The 15,998-nt window shown below is 45.0% G+C and overlaps 1 non-coding gene across 1 annotated transcript; it reads right to left on the bottom strand.

Moving 5' to 3' along the window:
• Positions 1-811: 811 nt before the first annotated feature.
• LOC142009842 (U1 spliceosomal RNA) lies at positions 812-975 on the bottom strand. Its single transcript, XR_012644614.1, has one exon. It is a non-coding gene; the product is annotated as a U1 spliceosomal RNA (small nuclear RNA).
• Between the last annotated feature and the right edge of the window lie 15,023 nt (positions 976-15,998).

Raw genomic sequence — 15,998 nt, 5'->3', positions numbered from 1 at the left:
GGGAGAGGCAAAGCCAGAGCCCCACTGCCATGGGTCGGGGGCAGGGATGTACTCCCTAGACCAAAGGTTCTCAAACTGTGGGCCAGGGGCCCATTTTAATGGGGTTGCCAGGGCTCTCTTAGACTTGCTGGGGCAACGAGTCAAAACCAAAGCCCAAGCTTTAGCCCCAGGGAGTGGGCTGTAACCTGAGCCACACTGAGCAGGCTTCAGTTTTGGCTCTGGGCCACAGAAAATGTAAGCCACCCTGGCGATCCCATTAAAATGGGATTGCAATCAAGGTTCCCTCTAATATTTTCTATGTGTCTGTGGAATAATTTTTCTATGTGCATCAAAGTATGTGCTAACAGGCACCACCTGTAGTAACACAAACCTACCTTTTGGGTGCTCTGCTACTCAGCTGGTTGGCATTTTGAGTTTCTCTTGAGTGGCCACACAAGCACACAGCTTACAGGAAACACTGATTGTGACTCAGTTTGAGGTCCCACCCCCCAATCTGAGAACTATATCTTCTTGGACATTCACTGCTAGGCCCTGAATTAGCTCTTTCTAGGCTTCACTGACTAAGCCTCATTGACTTCATTGGCCATCCACCCAAATACAACGGTTTACAGACTTGACGGCCACAATGATTCCTAGCTGAGGTGCAGCCTATCCTGTGACAGGAGGGACAAACAAAGGCACACAGCACAGCAATGAAAGGAAGGATTAGTGCTTTGCAGTGAGCCTCTTCTGGGTGTGTGGGAGAGATGTGGAGCCAGGCAGGGATGGGGACCCAGGGTGCTGGTTGTCACTTTTCTTTCACAGCTAGTGTCAGGGGAAAGCGCGAACGCAGTCCCCCACTACCACAAATTATGCAGGCGAGTTTTCTGCATTTGGGGAAATCGCAGGGACCAGCACACCCGCAGTGCAATGGACGAGCCTCGCCCTGGGAAAACCACCTTCGTGATCATGGTATCTCACCTGCCAGGCAAGTATGGTTGTCACTGCCTGGTTTTTTATGCCTGCCCAGCCCCAACAAATCTGGAGCAGTTGAAGAGCCAGGGTAAACATTGCCTGTAAGGAATGGCCTGGCAGCTAGGGACAGACAATACACATGAGCTGCCCCAATCCTCTCTGCCGAGGCCTGTATGGAGCTGATTTAAAGCTGATCAAACTTTCTGTACACCCACTGAAGGCCACGCACAGGCTGGGGGAATCCTTGACTAAGGAGATATGGTCAGTTTCCTCTCCTTTTTGAGCTGCTGGAGCTGAGCAGATGGTGGAAGTAAGAGTAGCCTCTAGGCTATAGAATCTAGTCTATGACTGACACAGTTCTGCTACTTGGCAAGCAGAATGGCTTTGAAATGTGCTTGTCATTCAGTCTCTGCTTCTCAGAGGCCTCCAGCGTGCCTTTTGTAATCCTCTCCCCTAGCCAAGAGACCTTTGGAGGCAGTTCTTTCCAATGGCAGCTGGAGCCAGCACTGGGAAATGCTGGCCTAGGGTCTAACTGTTTGGATTGGGAGGAGGAAAACTTCACAGCAGAAGTCGATTGATGTCAAACAAGCTGTGCAGATCAGCCAAAACTAATCTGGGGGTTTCAAAGCTGCTCATTTCATCTTTTTCCAGTGTGAAACGTGTCAAATTTATTTCCTGGCAATAAATGTTTGGTAACAAGAAAAATATTTGTTCATAGCAAAAGGAGAAAAGCATCTCCAGAAAGTTATGCAGGATCACAACATCCATTTTAGTAGTTTTATTCTCTAAAATGCAGTGGGCTTAAGGGATGAGGAAAGTTTGAACATTTGTGGGCTTTCAGCATGTTCCTTGAATTTTCTTTTGCAACCCAGGGGACATGTCCCCTGCAACCTGAGGTGTGTGTGCAGCATGTGTAAATGCACCCCAGGTAGCTTTGATCTGACTAGCTCAAATAACCATAGCAGAAAAGCTACTGCAGCATAGGCAGCAGCATGGATTAGCCGCTTGAGTACAAACCCAAGGCAGAGAGATTGTTCTGCTACTGCTTTACTGTTGTTGTTACTACATGGGCTGCAGTCACACCTCGATCGCAGTGTAGGCAAATATACTTCTTGAGGCAGCAGGCTGGGCTCCTATAGGAAGCTCTGGAGAGAAACAGAATTCCATTTCTGAAAAGCAAATAGTATCATTAGTCACTGTGTCCATTGTGTGTGATTTGCTTCTTTTTTGAGGGTGATTAACAATTAGAACTGTGTGGTGGATTCTCAGTCATTTGGCATCTTTAAGACCAGATGTCTGTGTTAAAGAGCTGCTGTAGCTCAGCCAGAAGTTATGGACTTGATGCAGGAATTACTGGCTGAGGCTCTAAGGCCTGAGTTATGTATGTCAGACTACATCATTGTTGTTCCTTCTGGCCTTAAAAATCTGTGAATCGCCACTCAGTCATTTCCCCAAGTTGCCCTTAGACAGCTTGCTGACCACTTTGGGGCTTTATCCACTGTTGCCTTCCACCCCCGGCCAAGGGGAGGATCAGGGCCCACGCTTGTTTTTCCTAGTTTATATACATCTTATTGTCCTCTGCTTCCGTAGCTCTTCCTTCTGGTCCTATTTGATCAGCCAGTTTCATCATCTGATTTGTACATTGCTGCTTCCTTGGTCACAGTTGTATACATTTAATGAAAGAATGGTTATCCATTGTTGTGACCCTTTGTTATTCATCTTTAAATGCTTCCTTTTACACATGCACTATGCCTTTGGTATCCAGCTGGTTCCTTAGCCTCTGATGTATGTTACATCTACTCACCGTTATACACAGAGGCCTTGTTAGCAAAATTTCCGTGGAGTCTTGATAGTAGTCAATGGCTTCCCTTGTCTGGCAACTTTTTTCTAGGATGTCCCTTTTCGATACTCGGTTCGATACCTATTTTTATAGGTATCACCTTATTTTGTCCCAGTTTAGTGTATGTAGAATTTTCCCTAATGTGAACTTAAGGTCATCACCACATCCTATATCATGGATCTTTCCTGGCCCAGTAATTCCTTTCAAACTTTCTCAGACTCTTCTATCACTTTTCAGCATCCCTCTGCATGCCTGAGTGGCAAACTGTTTTAATTTCTCACTCACCGGCTCTTGTCTCTTCTGACCTTTCCACCCTGGGGAAGTGAGGGTTAAATTCCCCATTTTCCTTTGTGAGCACCGCAACAAAATAATCCCCTTTTAATTTTAATTCCATGAGTAACATCTACCTCTTCTGCCAATAAATTGTCTGTGCTGCATCTCTCAGAGGCTTTAGCCTGTCTTCTTTGTTGACCTCTTGGTTCCTCACATACTGACATTTACAACGGTATTTGTTTTTTGAATAGTAACAGAGAGGAAGCCGTGCTAGTCTATACACTATCAAAACATTTGTTGTATTTGTTTTTGTTAAACTACCAGTGTTTCTTTTTGCTTTTTTTTCTTATTATATTTGGTGTCCTCTGAAGTATTTTTTCGACACCTTGCCATCCCGATGGTCTGCTTGACATCTTTCTACATCTCATATAGCTCCATTACCTTCTTCACCTTCTTGTGCATGATGTTGACTTTTCTCATATTTCATCTGTGGAACATGCCAGGCATGCTCTTTGGGCACACACTCATTTACCTCTTAACATTTTCTTCCACATTCATTTTCTTATTTCCCCAACTATATCCCATTTCCCCACTTCCCCAAAACCATGCCATAGTCTTATCCAGATGAAATCCAGGGATCTTATTTTACTCTGTGGCCAAACCTAACAGGATGCAGGATGCTTTTAGTTGGATGCTGTCTTGTCTCTGGTGAATTGGACCAAGCATTTCGCCAGGCAATTGTACTCATAATAAAAGACCATCATTCATACTTGGAGCTACATTGTTGTGACTGGAACACCACAGGGATATGCTCTCATAGGAGTTGAGGCTATACTGCATTCCCCTATTGGAAGCGGAATGCAAATGCAGCTGATGGGAAATGCAAATGAAGTGCTGATTTACATATCGCATGCCTCATTTACATATTAACAGCCACTCGCTGTTCTGGAAGTGCTGTTTTTGGGAAAAAAAAACAAGCAGTGCGTACAGGGTTAATTTTGAAAGGAAACTGCACTTTCAAAAGCACCCTTCTTCCTCATATTTTTCAGGAAGAAGGGTTCTTTCTAAAATGGGGTTTGTTTTCAAAGGAACCCTGTCTACATTGCTTTTTCTTTTTTTTCCCAAAACCAGCACTTCTGGAACAGCAAGTGACCATCATTATGCAATTGAGGCTCAGGATATGTAAATCAGTGTCTCATTTGCATTTCCAGTTGGCCACATTTCCACTCCTCTTCCGAAAGAGGAATGTGGTATAGCTGCAGCCAGGGTGTGTCCACACAGCCAAGTTATTTCAGAATAACGGCTGCTATACCAAAATAACTTTGCAAGCATCTATACAACTCAACCATTATTTTGAAATCATTTTGAAATGGCGGATGGTTTATTTCAAATGTTGTAAACCACATTGTGTGAGGAATAAATATTTTGGAATAGGGCTATTTTGAAATAAGGTATTCTGGACAGATTATTCTGAAATAATGCTGCTGCATAGACATAGTACTTCAGATTAGATGGAAAACAATAGGTTAAAAGGCTACACCCTGTTGCTCTCATTTGGCGGGGAGGAAAGGAGGCAAATGATTAAATCCTGATTCTATTGTTGCAAAATCCTTGCAAAATGCTGGGCAGAATCTGCAGCAGGGAAGCATAACTGTCATTATTGCTCCCTTTGCTTGCAGAAAAGTGGCTTTTCTTGGCAGAGATTATGTAGATAGTTGCGTTTATTCATTTGCATACAGAATTTTATGCCTTACTCATTAAAGGTAAGTGATCCCAGCTCTTTTAAGGGCAATAACCATTCATTTTATGCCCTGTTCTTCTTAACAACAGTTGCTATAACTCTGAAGTTCTCCGGGCATTTTAAGAGCAATAAAAAGAAGGGAAATACTCTTCTATCAAACTACCCTATTGATGCAGTATTTTACTCATGTGTGTCGTTTTTTTGTATCAGTTGGATGGGTGGTGAGAGTAAAACTTGCAAGATGAGGCCCAGAAGTCTAGTTTTCCACCAAATGTTTCTGCTTAAATAGGACACTAGTCATGGCTTCTAAGGAGCAGGCCTGTAACTCTGCATCAAGGATTTAAATTATTCAGAATGTGCCCAAAGGGGTGGGAATTCCATCTGCTGGTTCCTGCATAGCTTGCAGATAAATTAATGCTCTAAAGCAGCCGTTCTCAGACTGTATTACACTATACTCCCCTTCTGATAACAGGAATTACTACACCACGCCAGGAGTGGGGACTGATGCCTGAGCCTGGGGAGGAAGGGGGAAGCAAGACTTGTGGAGGATGGAAGGGGGAGTAAATTCAAAGGCTTCAGCCCTGGATGTGGGGGGGGGCATTACATGAGGACCCCCTTCCCAGGGCTGAAGCGGTGGGGCTTGGGCTTGGACTCAGGCTTTTGCATTCGCCTGAGTCCCAGGTGGTGGGGCTCAGGCTTCAGCCTCAGAATCTGGGCCCCCAGAAATCTAATGCCAGCCCCTGGTGACCCATTTTGGGGTCACAACCCACAGTTTGAGAACCCCTGCCCTAAAGCTGCCTTTATTATTTTTTTCAACTTGCTACCCAGTCTGTTTTTCCTTTAAATAGCAATGGAGGCCTCAGGTCCTGTATCGTTTTTTCCTCCCCCGCCACAAAACTTTATACAAATTTTTGAGAAATACATAAAAAGGATAGCTGCATTTCCTAATACTGATCAAAAGGGTGAAAATCGGTGTGGATTTTAACCTTGGTGTGTGTGTGGAAGGAGGTTTTAAGCAAATAATAGTGAATCGCTTCCCTAGCACCATGAATTTTCTTAATGACTGGCAGAAATAAAACAGTCCAGAGAAGGATGGTGGGAATGACTGGAAGTGTGGCAAGAGGAGAGAGTCAAAAGAGTAGAGCTGCTTTGTTTAAAGAGGAGATGAATAAGCAAGGGAGGCGTAGGTTGGATATTAGGAAAAAGTTCCTGACTGTCAGAGCGGTTAAACAGTGGAATAAGTTGCCTCGGGAGGTTGGGGAATTTCCATTGCCAGGGATGTTTAAGAGTAGGTTAGATAGATGTCCATCGGGGATGATCTAGATGGAGCTTGGTTCTGCCACAAGGGCAGGGGACCAGACTCGATGATAACATAGGGAGCTTTACCTATATCATAGAACTGGAAGGGAACTTCAGAGGTCATCTGTTCCAGTCCCCTGCCCTCACAGCAGGACCTATCACCATCCCTGACAGATTTTTTATTTTAAGTCTCTTTGCCCCGGATCCCAAAATGGCCCCCTCAAGGGCCAAGCTCACAACCCTAGGTTTAGCAGGCCCATGCTCAAACCACTGAGCTATCGCTCCCCACGAGATTGCCCACGGTCCCTTGCAGTTCTAGTGATCTATGATTTCATGACTCATAAATGGACATAGAAGTCCAGTACGCTGCTGTTGGTATGAATGGTTCTCTGGGATCATCCAGGCCCACCAATTAGGGTGGACGGCAAGGGGTCAGTTGTCCTGTGGCCTGGCAATTCAAAGGGGTCTGGGGCTCCTGGCCACTGCTGCTGCTACCATGGCAGCGTTGGCAGTCGCCATAGCCCTGGGCCCCTTTGAATTACTGCCGGAGCCCTGAGCTTGGTACACTGCACCAGTGTTCCCTGTTAGCGGAGTGCTTGGGCAGCTGCCCAGGAGAGATTCAGGTACCATCCAGCTGATTAGCAGCATGCCCACAGCCATTGGTGTACAGAACAATATTGATTGATGGAAATTTATTTATGGATGGAAAAAAACTAGAGGGAACACTGCTTCTCACAGCTCTGAGGGTGGGGGGGAGGGAGCGTGCTCGAGTCAGAGTTGCTGATAGCTAGCATGTGCTTCCCCCCAGAGGGGCCCAGAGCCCAGGCATGCCGTCACACCTTGCTCTGATGCCCATGGCGGCTCTCAGTGCTGCAGGGAACACCCAAAACTTCGTACAACTGGGCATTCGGATAACGACGAGTGCTGTTCTGTCTGAGCTGCCATTTCCCTGTATGGAGCCAGATGAAATTGTGTCGTTTTTAAAAACTTAAAAGGCATTTTTCGTTGCTGTTCTTCCGTAAGGCACAAAGTACGAAGTATTAAGAGTACAAAACATTTGATTGGCACTAACAGGCCAATTGGGAAATTATTAGTTGATGATTAAAAGGCTAATAACGGAGGGCTATATGGGGGCACATTGGATTCAAATGACTAGGGACTCCAATTTGCATAAAGAGAATGTATGGGCGTGTATTTAGTAAACCATGTGCTCCAAGGTAATCTTTCATTAACAACAAAAAAAAAACCTAAGAAAATTTAAAATTTTAAAACTTAAAACTGATCAAGAATTCTCTTTCCTTTTTATACAGCCTGTAACCTAGGGAACTCATTGCCACTAGATATTTTTGGGGCAAAAGGGATAAAATATTTGCAGTGGTCCTTTGATCACCTAAATAGCTTGAGGTAAGTGAAGTGGACCTATGTAACTTTTAATATTTCAAATTTGGTTTTATACAAACTTTAGGCTTAGGGGATGTGTCATAATTTTGCATAATAAGAATTAACATGATCATTTTACTGATATGGTTCAAATGGATATGAGTAATTAATATGTCATGTGTAGCTATGCTAGAATAAAAACAGATAAAGGATACCAACCCTCTCATATTGTCTGTGTCTACACTACCTCCCTACTTTGAAGGGAGCATGGTAAGTAGGGTGTCAGGAGATTATTAATGAAGTGCTGTGCTGCATATGCAGCACTTCATTAAGCTAATTCTCCCCCGCGACAACTTCGAAGTGTTAAACTGTGAAGTACTGGCTCGCATGGACCTGCAGCTCACCTGCTGGTACTTCGAAGTGCCTGGGCAACTTTGAAGTCCCTTTACTTCTCAAAAGTTTAACACTTTGAAGTTGCCGCAGGGAAGAATTAGCTTAATGAAGTGCTGCATATGCACAGCAGCACTTCATTGATAATCTCCCGACACTCTACTTACCATGCTCCCTGCAAAGTATGGAGCTAGTGTAGACACAGCCATTGGGACTTAGCACAGCCAGTTGCAGCTGAAAATGCTAAACTTGTTTGACAGCCCAAATAATTCTTTGTATCTGAGAAAAGTGAGTTGAAAGATGTTCTTAGTACTACAGACTGCTCTTGGAAGAGAAGGTGCATTTCTCAAGACCAGAGAAGACAGCACAAAGGACTGGTTGGTGGAGAGCAAGCAGGCCCAAAAGAATTAGAGCAACAGTATATTTCAAGTATTATTTTCTCTTATCCTTTTACTAAAAAACTACTTTTGATAGTGGGAGAACACAATGTGCAGCAAACTCCTGCAAAAGTGACTGTAAAATGAACAAACTATACACAGAACTGCACCATGCACGCATGGATTGGCCATTGATGCTTTTCTCACATGGCTGAAATCATCACCTTGAACCAGCTGGAGACATTGCCACTAACCTACTGATGTGTAACCTGTTGTGTTTTTAATTAGTGTACTACCAGAATGGCTCCTGTGCACTGAACATCAATACTTTCATACTCAGTCCTGGCTTCTCAATGGGTGTATTGTTGTATAAGGTAATGGAACGGCACTGACTTGCATCACCAGCCTCTCAGTTTGAGTAAGAAATAAGGCCAGTTAACAACATAATGAATCACTCAGCACTATTACCATACTAATTCTCCATTCTTCAACATGAGCCAGGTTGGGTCTCCTTTCTGTTTTGCTCATGTTTGCATGATAAATGCTGAAAACTGCTTTGTTATGTGGGTTGGTATTAATTTTTATTACAGGTGTGCAAAAGATCAGGTGTGGTTTGTGCTTAACAGCTGGTGCTGTGTGACGACGCTGGTACAAATGTGGCGTTTCAGTACCACCACTTTTACCTTCTTGGCTCACGTTCTGCAGTTGTGGGCTGTGTCTGTATGAATGCCACGCTAACCGTGTCAGTTACAAGCCCTCCTCCACCTGTTGCACAGTTTGGAGCACAGTGCCCTGAAGCAGTAGGTTCCAGGAGATTTTGAAAGGCCACAGTCATTCTGTTGCTGTCCAGTCCTCTGAGTTTGAGAGCATGTCCACTGAGCCTGAACCAGCACAGCTGAAGTGGTTTTTACCCCAGGTGAAAACCAGTCTAATCCAAGTTACATTTCCAGGCCTGAAAACCACAGGCTGGCACTTCTTGGCTATGTCTACACGTGCCCCAAACATCGAAATGGCCACGCAAATGGCCATTTTGAAGTTTACTAATGAAGCGCTGAAATGCATATTCAGCTCTTCATTAGCATGCAGGCAGCAGCGGCGCTTCGAAATTGATGTCCCTTGCCGCGCGCAGCGCGTCCAGACGGGGCTCCTTTTCGAAAGGACCCTGCCTACTTCGAAGTCCCCTTATTCCAATGAGCTGATGGGAATAAGGGGACTTCGAAGTAGGCGGGGTCCTTTCGAAAAGGAGCCCCATCTGGATGCACCGCGCAGCGGCAAGGCGCGTCAATTTCGAAGCGCCGCAGCTGCCCGCATGCTAATGAAGCGCTGAATATGCATTTCAGCGCTTCATTAGTAAACTTCAAAATGGCCATTTGCGTGGCCATTTCAAAGTTTGGGGCACGTGTAGACACGGCCCTTATGTGACATGGTATGTTTTACATGAAGCTCCAGGGGGCTAAATGGTGTTTCGTACAACCGCTGTGAAGTGTGTTACATTCCTTGCGCCCCCTCCCCTATTCTATGCCTGAGTGCCAGAAGATTTGGGTGTGTTACAGCTGTCCAATAAGGTAACTGGTCCATTAGCTCCAGCTGTAAAGACTAATGCCATTTGTGGTAATCTATCCAGTTTTTGAACTGATTTAACCATCTTAAAAACATGCACAGTTCAATTGGTGTGACCTACTAGTTTGGTTGTAGTTGCACCAATATAAAAGTGCTTCAATTTATATAATTGATACTGGTACACTTACAGAAATCTGCACAAACATAGCATAGGCAAGCCCTTGGCCCTGGAGAGCCCGGGCACATACCTTGTTGATAGCCAAGCTACTGCTGCCATACAATCCATAGTGGAGACAAGGCCAAGGTTGTTGCATGGACCTTTGCTCTGTGCTGGGTTAAAGGCCCCACTTGAAAATGTGGCATTGGTGCCTCCCCCTCCCATATTTTTCATGCAATATCCCTTATGGTTCAGCCCACTTTCAGTTCCTCACTAAAATTTGGTTATGCCGATGATGTTGAAACCCCTCTGTGCATGAATCTTCTGCTAGCACTTAATGGCTTTCTGTAATCCTTCGTGTTTGTTTACAGACGACACTCTCTGAACTTCCCCTGAGTCACCTCCTTGTTGCATTTTGAGCCATTTCATAATCTTATGTTTTCCTTTAATACTCTTTCACTGTCCACCCTATTTTGATGCGTGTTTCCTTTTGCTCTGTGCCCTCCTGCAGGACACTCCACACAGGCCAATAGAGTTCTTCTGCCTTACTGCAACCTCTCCTGCAAACAGTCCTATCCATTTTCTCCAACTGATCATTGCCCTTTAGGCTGGCTATAGTTCCCTTATGTCAGTGTGTTCCACATGGTACATTTGGGCTGTTCTGTCTATACTAGTTTTCTAGTCACTCCCTGTGATTCCTGATCTTCTGGGTCAGTTGTAACCCTAGCTTAGAGGTCACACACTTTGACTGATGTATTTCCTCATTTTTCAGTCCGGTCTGTAGGCCTCCTATACTCCTCCTTGTGCTATGCATCCTAAAAGAGGGAACCAGTTACTGGCATCTCTTCAGCTCATACAAAAATGTGCACTTCCTCTGTGGGAATATCTGGTATGCAAAGAGTCAGAAACAAGATAAAAGGATTGTGACTTCTTCTAATAGGCTCTTCTCGGCTCCAAATAAGGAGCTCCCAAGATTATGTGTCTTCCCCGCTTCCTAGGTTATAGTGGATGCTTGATGTTCTGAGGCCTGGTGTACCGTCTAAAGCTTAGAGTGACCCAGCTCCCTGTGTAGCATAGTTAAGTTGACCTTCACCACAGTGTAGTTTCAGCTAAGTCAATGGAAGATGGCTCCTGCTTCACAAAGGGATGGATTTACTGTAGTAATTAGAAAATTAGGATGATTTAGTTGGGATTGATCCTGCTTTCAGCAGGGGGTTGGACTTGATGATCTCCTGGGGTCTCTTCTAACCCTATGATTCTAAGAAAAACCCCTTCCTTCCATCTTATAGCAAGTGTCTATGCTACAACCGTGTAGCTATGGCTGGGCTGCCATGGCACTTGTAGTGTAGCTATGCCATAAACACAATCTGTCCCTACTCTTCTCACTGAACTTAGAACCTGGCTGATTTTACAGCATACTTGGCCATTTCTTATGGTAGGTCATGATTGCTTTTACCTCTTCTCTCTGCAACAACCCACCTGTCATTGCTTCTCCAAACTCTGTCCCTCAGGCAGAATCTTTCTCTTTATACCTTTCTCAGATGAACATTTCCTTTATTGTCACTTTTTTGTGCAATGGAGTCAAACTCCTCACAGGACCTGCAGTCTGTCTTTTGAGGAGCACATGAATACTGCTTGTATCAACCCTATATTCATTCATTCAGGAAAAAAAAACAAAAAACTAAACACCCAAAACAACCTTGCTTTTGCCTTGCTCCCCATTCACCAGTCATACCCATTGGAATCCCTCAGATGGGATCTTTAGGAAACTTACGAAAACAAATTGGCTTGTTCACCTCTTTTCATACACAGCATTATAGCCTCTCCCAGCAACCCAGCTCACAAACATTTAGAAGATTGATCATAAGAGACAACCACCTTTCTCCTTGGGGCTTCTACTGTAGATATAGTGGGTTTGCTGCTCCATTACCTTGTGGAGCTATTTCCTCCATTTTCATGGAAATAAAGCCTCAGCAGTCTGAATTTGGTAGTGTTTACATCCTTATTTTGCATAGGTATAAATGTTAAGACAGGATGAGCAGTGGTGCACATGTTCCCTGTAAGCTATGCGTTTGGTTGGCCACCCAGGAGAGACTCAGGTGCTGCTCAGCTGGTTATCAGAGCTCCTCCAGCACCCACAGTCAGCAGTGTACTTTCTACTAGTGGTGCACATTCAGATGTACCTTGGTGAGCATAACAAAATTTATTCAGCCCATAGATGGAAAAAATTAGAGGGAACCCTGGTGGAGAGTTAGACTCAATAGATACACAAGGTCTTATTCTCAGCTAAATTAGCAGTCTGGCCCATCACCTTTAAATTCTATTCATGGATGCTACCAAATGCCTGGAAAACAACTGGAAGGAAAATGGGAATTGAGAGATGGAATGATCTCCAGCTGTTTTCAGTTAAATTGGGCTTGTCACAGGATAATATTGGCACATGCAGACTAAGGCCAGGGCTACACTAGACATTAAAATTGATTGTAGATACACAGTTCTAGCTAGTGCAATTGTGTAGTTAGAATTGACTTATGTACAATCGACTTACTTGGCTGTCCTTTGACCTCCCTTACTTTTTGTGAGGTTGAGGAGTACAGGGGTTGGCTGCCGACACCAGATAGTTCAATTTTGCATGTCCCTGCTAGCTGCATGAAATTGAACCCCAGAAGATCAAGCATGACTGGGTTGATCTTCCACATAGTGGAGCTATGCCCTAATTCTAAATGATGTAGGCAATTTCCCTTTAAAAATTAACATGGACAACTACTCTGCTTATCGCCTATCCTTCTTGCATCTTTCCCCCCTTGTCTTCTAGTTTCATTTTCATTACAAACCAGCATCAATCTTATCCTTTCCCAGGGGTCAAACAGTTAAGTTATATGTCATGGAAATAGCTCATATTGTGTGCTGAATGTGTTTGGTGAGCATGTAAATGGGTATGTATGCATATGCAGTGAAAATGTCACCTCTTTACCAACACCCTTTGGTTGCATCTGGAAAGAGGAGCTGTAGGCCATGTATGGACTAGATAAATGAGAGGCACTGAGCAAATGTTAGCTAATATAACAACTGCTGAGTGGGTATCACAGGTCCCTCTCTGTACTGAGCCACAGAAGATATGAAATGTTACAGCCCGCCATCACAGAGCCTTCACTCAGGCTTGGTCTGTTCTAGAGAGTTAGGTCGATGTAAGCTGTTCCCCCTGCCAGCTGGGAGGCTGACTAGAGACTCCTGGGTCCTCATGGGGAGCAGATAGGAGACTTCTGGTTCCCCACCACTGGGATGCTGGCAGCCCCCACTTCCAAACTCTCGGCTCCCCTGACCTCTGGGAGTCTGGCAGTCCTCTGTGCTCTCAGCTTCCCAATCCCTTCCACAGCCAAGCTCCCTGTGGGAAGCCCTGGGACAGCCTGGTGGGGAGCTAGGTGGGTGCAGCCCAGTTGCTGAGCAGAGGTCCCCCTTGCCCTGCAGGGAGCCTGGAGTCTGCACCGAAATGCTTTGGAGTTGCTCAGAGTTAGCCAGGAGTCAGGTGGCAGGGAGTCAAGAGCCCAGGTGTAGCTGAGAGGGTGGGATTTGAGAGGCCAGAGTCTGCCAGGCTCTTGGTGAGGAGCTGCACTTGGAGCTGAGAGACCAGGCTCTCAGCCCCCTGACACTGCCCTTCATAGTCATTGGGAGCGCTGCTGGTGAGGACCTGTACTGCTGACAGCAGGAAGGGTGTGTGGAGGCAAACACCTGTAGCTGTAAGTCATCTCTATAGAGGTCTGCTCATGTTTCTTGTGTAGACAGGACCTCAGGCTTTAGCAGCTTGTGCTGTTAGCTCTGGAGTGCCCAAGTTCAGTGTCTGCAGTTCTAGTGGAAATGGCAGATTTCTTACCAACATCTTATTTCACAATTTCTGAACACCTCTATTCTTGTCTGTGCCAGCTGCTCCCTGGGGTTTATTAATTATTTTTGAAATCTGTACTTGCTAACATATCTGCTAAAGCCATTTAATTTTCCAGGTCACCCACAGCAGCAAGAGATAAATACTCCTGGCTCGGTTTACCTCATCCATTGCCAAGTTCTTCTAAAACCTTTGGGCAAATGACTTTTTCTCTCTACTTCACTTTTGTCCTCTGTGGCACTGGAATAATGCATGATTTTGTGAGGTTTAACAGCAGAGTGGTAGTGTTGGAAGGACAACTTGAGCACACATCTGAAAAAAAAATAAGACCTGAGATTTTAGAGGGAATCTTTTGAGTAACATCTGCTGCTTAAACTTAGAAGAATCCATGAAGTTGAAGTAGGCATCATGTTGTCGGACTAGAAAGCAAATCCTTTCCCTTTGAATGTTCTTATAATTGCAAACTGAAGAGGAATGGGAAGCCATCAATCCAGATCATTTACAATTACCCCCAAGGAAAAGCTTCATTGTCTAATTTCAAGTGACGGCAGTTTAGCTATTAAGAAGCATACTTAGTTTCCCGGGGGAAAAACAATAAGAACCACTGCCTCTATTAATTATTAATTCCTGGCATATTTAATGAGTGCTGAAAACCCAGTTCATTCATAACAATCAATACCCTCCCACCTGGAAAACAATATGGACCCACTAAACCCTGCATTATGAATAAGACTGGCATAGCAAAAGAGTACGATGTGATGATAGACTTCCTTAATTAACGTTCACAGAGGGGTAGCCGTGTTAGTCTGTACCTTCACAAAAAACAAGCAGTCCTGTAGCACTGTAAAGATTAATACATTTATTTATTAGGCAATGAGCTTTCATGAATAAGACCCACTTCAGATTTTCTTTCCCATGAAAGCTCATTACTTAATATAGGCGTCAGCAACCTTTCCAAGGCGGAGTGCTGAAATTTGACCTTTTGATCTCTATGTACAGTCCAAGTGCTGGTGATACTTTTAAATGTCACTATTAGTCCTACTTACAATAGTTTTGTTAATAAAGATGCAGAGCTTTACCATTTATTTTGGTAGTATTAGCTGGTTTTTTGTGAATCCACAGGTGGCATGGCTTTGAGCAAGCTCCCAGCTGCATGGGGGAGAAGGGGTGGGGCTAAGCTCCCGCCTAACACGCCAGTGAAAACTGGCTGGAGTGCCACTCTTGGCATCTGTGCTGGGGGTTGCTGACTGCTGACCTAATCAATATTTTTTTTAGTTGTTACAGTGCTCCAGGACTGCTTGTTTTTAATTCATGTTGCTGCTAAAGAGCCAGCAAAAATGCAGCACTGTTTGTAGTGTGAAGAAAGGCGGAGGAGGTGGAAAAGGAAGATGGATCTGATGACAATCCTAAAATAGCTGAGCTACCTAACTGTCCTGTTCCGAAACTGGAAATATGAAAAAAGGAGCCAGAGGGCAGGAGATAAGGACAAGACAAAGATCTTGGCTGCACAGCAGTATGAGCCAGGTAGGGAGGACTTGGGGGGGAAATTGAGTGCAAACAGACACAGGGCCAAATGAGACCCATGCCTTGTGTTTGTGGGGAGAAAACAAGCTTCTTTTGGAGCTGAGAGAGGGGTTGGTTGAGGAGGAGGTGGGGAGCAAGATGCTCTGGGACAGGGAAGAGGGAGGATGGGAAGAATGGGCTGTGCCAGACCTGGGGAGAGGACCCAGAAAGTGTCGGCCCAAAAGGGGCCAAAGTTAAATTTCTGCTAATGCCCCTGAGGTGTAGCTGCTTCCTAACCTACCTGGAGCGGGTTATTTTTCTTCACTGCTTAGTTCAGGGTTTCTCAGACTCAGAGCTGTCCCCTCCATAGGATGGTTCAGGGTGATCACCCTAAGCTATTCACTTTGGGGGGAAGGGGGTACAGCTGCTGCCCCAGCCTTCTATGGATGGGATGGTCCCCCACATTGATGGGAGCCCACAGGGCCCAGGGTGGCTGGGAGGATTACTTGGCAGGGCAGGCTGACATGAGACAGCAACAGGTATCAGTCTACCAGACTCACCATGCAACAAGCAGCTGCATCAGCCTGTGCCATGCAAGCACCCTCTCCCAGCCAGGATGCTGTGCTTCACCATGGGGGCTGGGA

This window comes from Carettochelys insculpta, chromosome 2 (genome assembly GCF_033958435.1).
Source record: "Carettochelys insculpta isolate YL-2023 chromosome 2, ASM3395843v1, whole genome shotgun sequence".
Lineage (NCBI taxonomy): Eukaryota > Metazoa > Chordata > Testudines > Carettochelyidae > Carettochelys > Carettochelys insculpta.
Note: the sequence above shows the minus strand (reverse complement) of the source record. Positions and strands in the feature narration are given on the sequence as shown.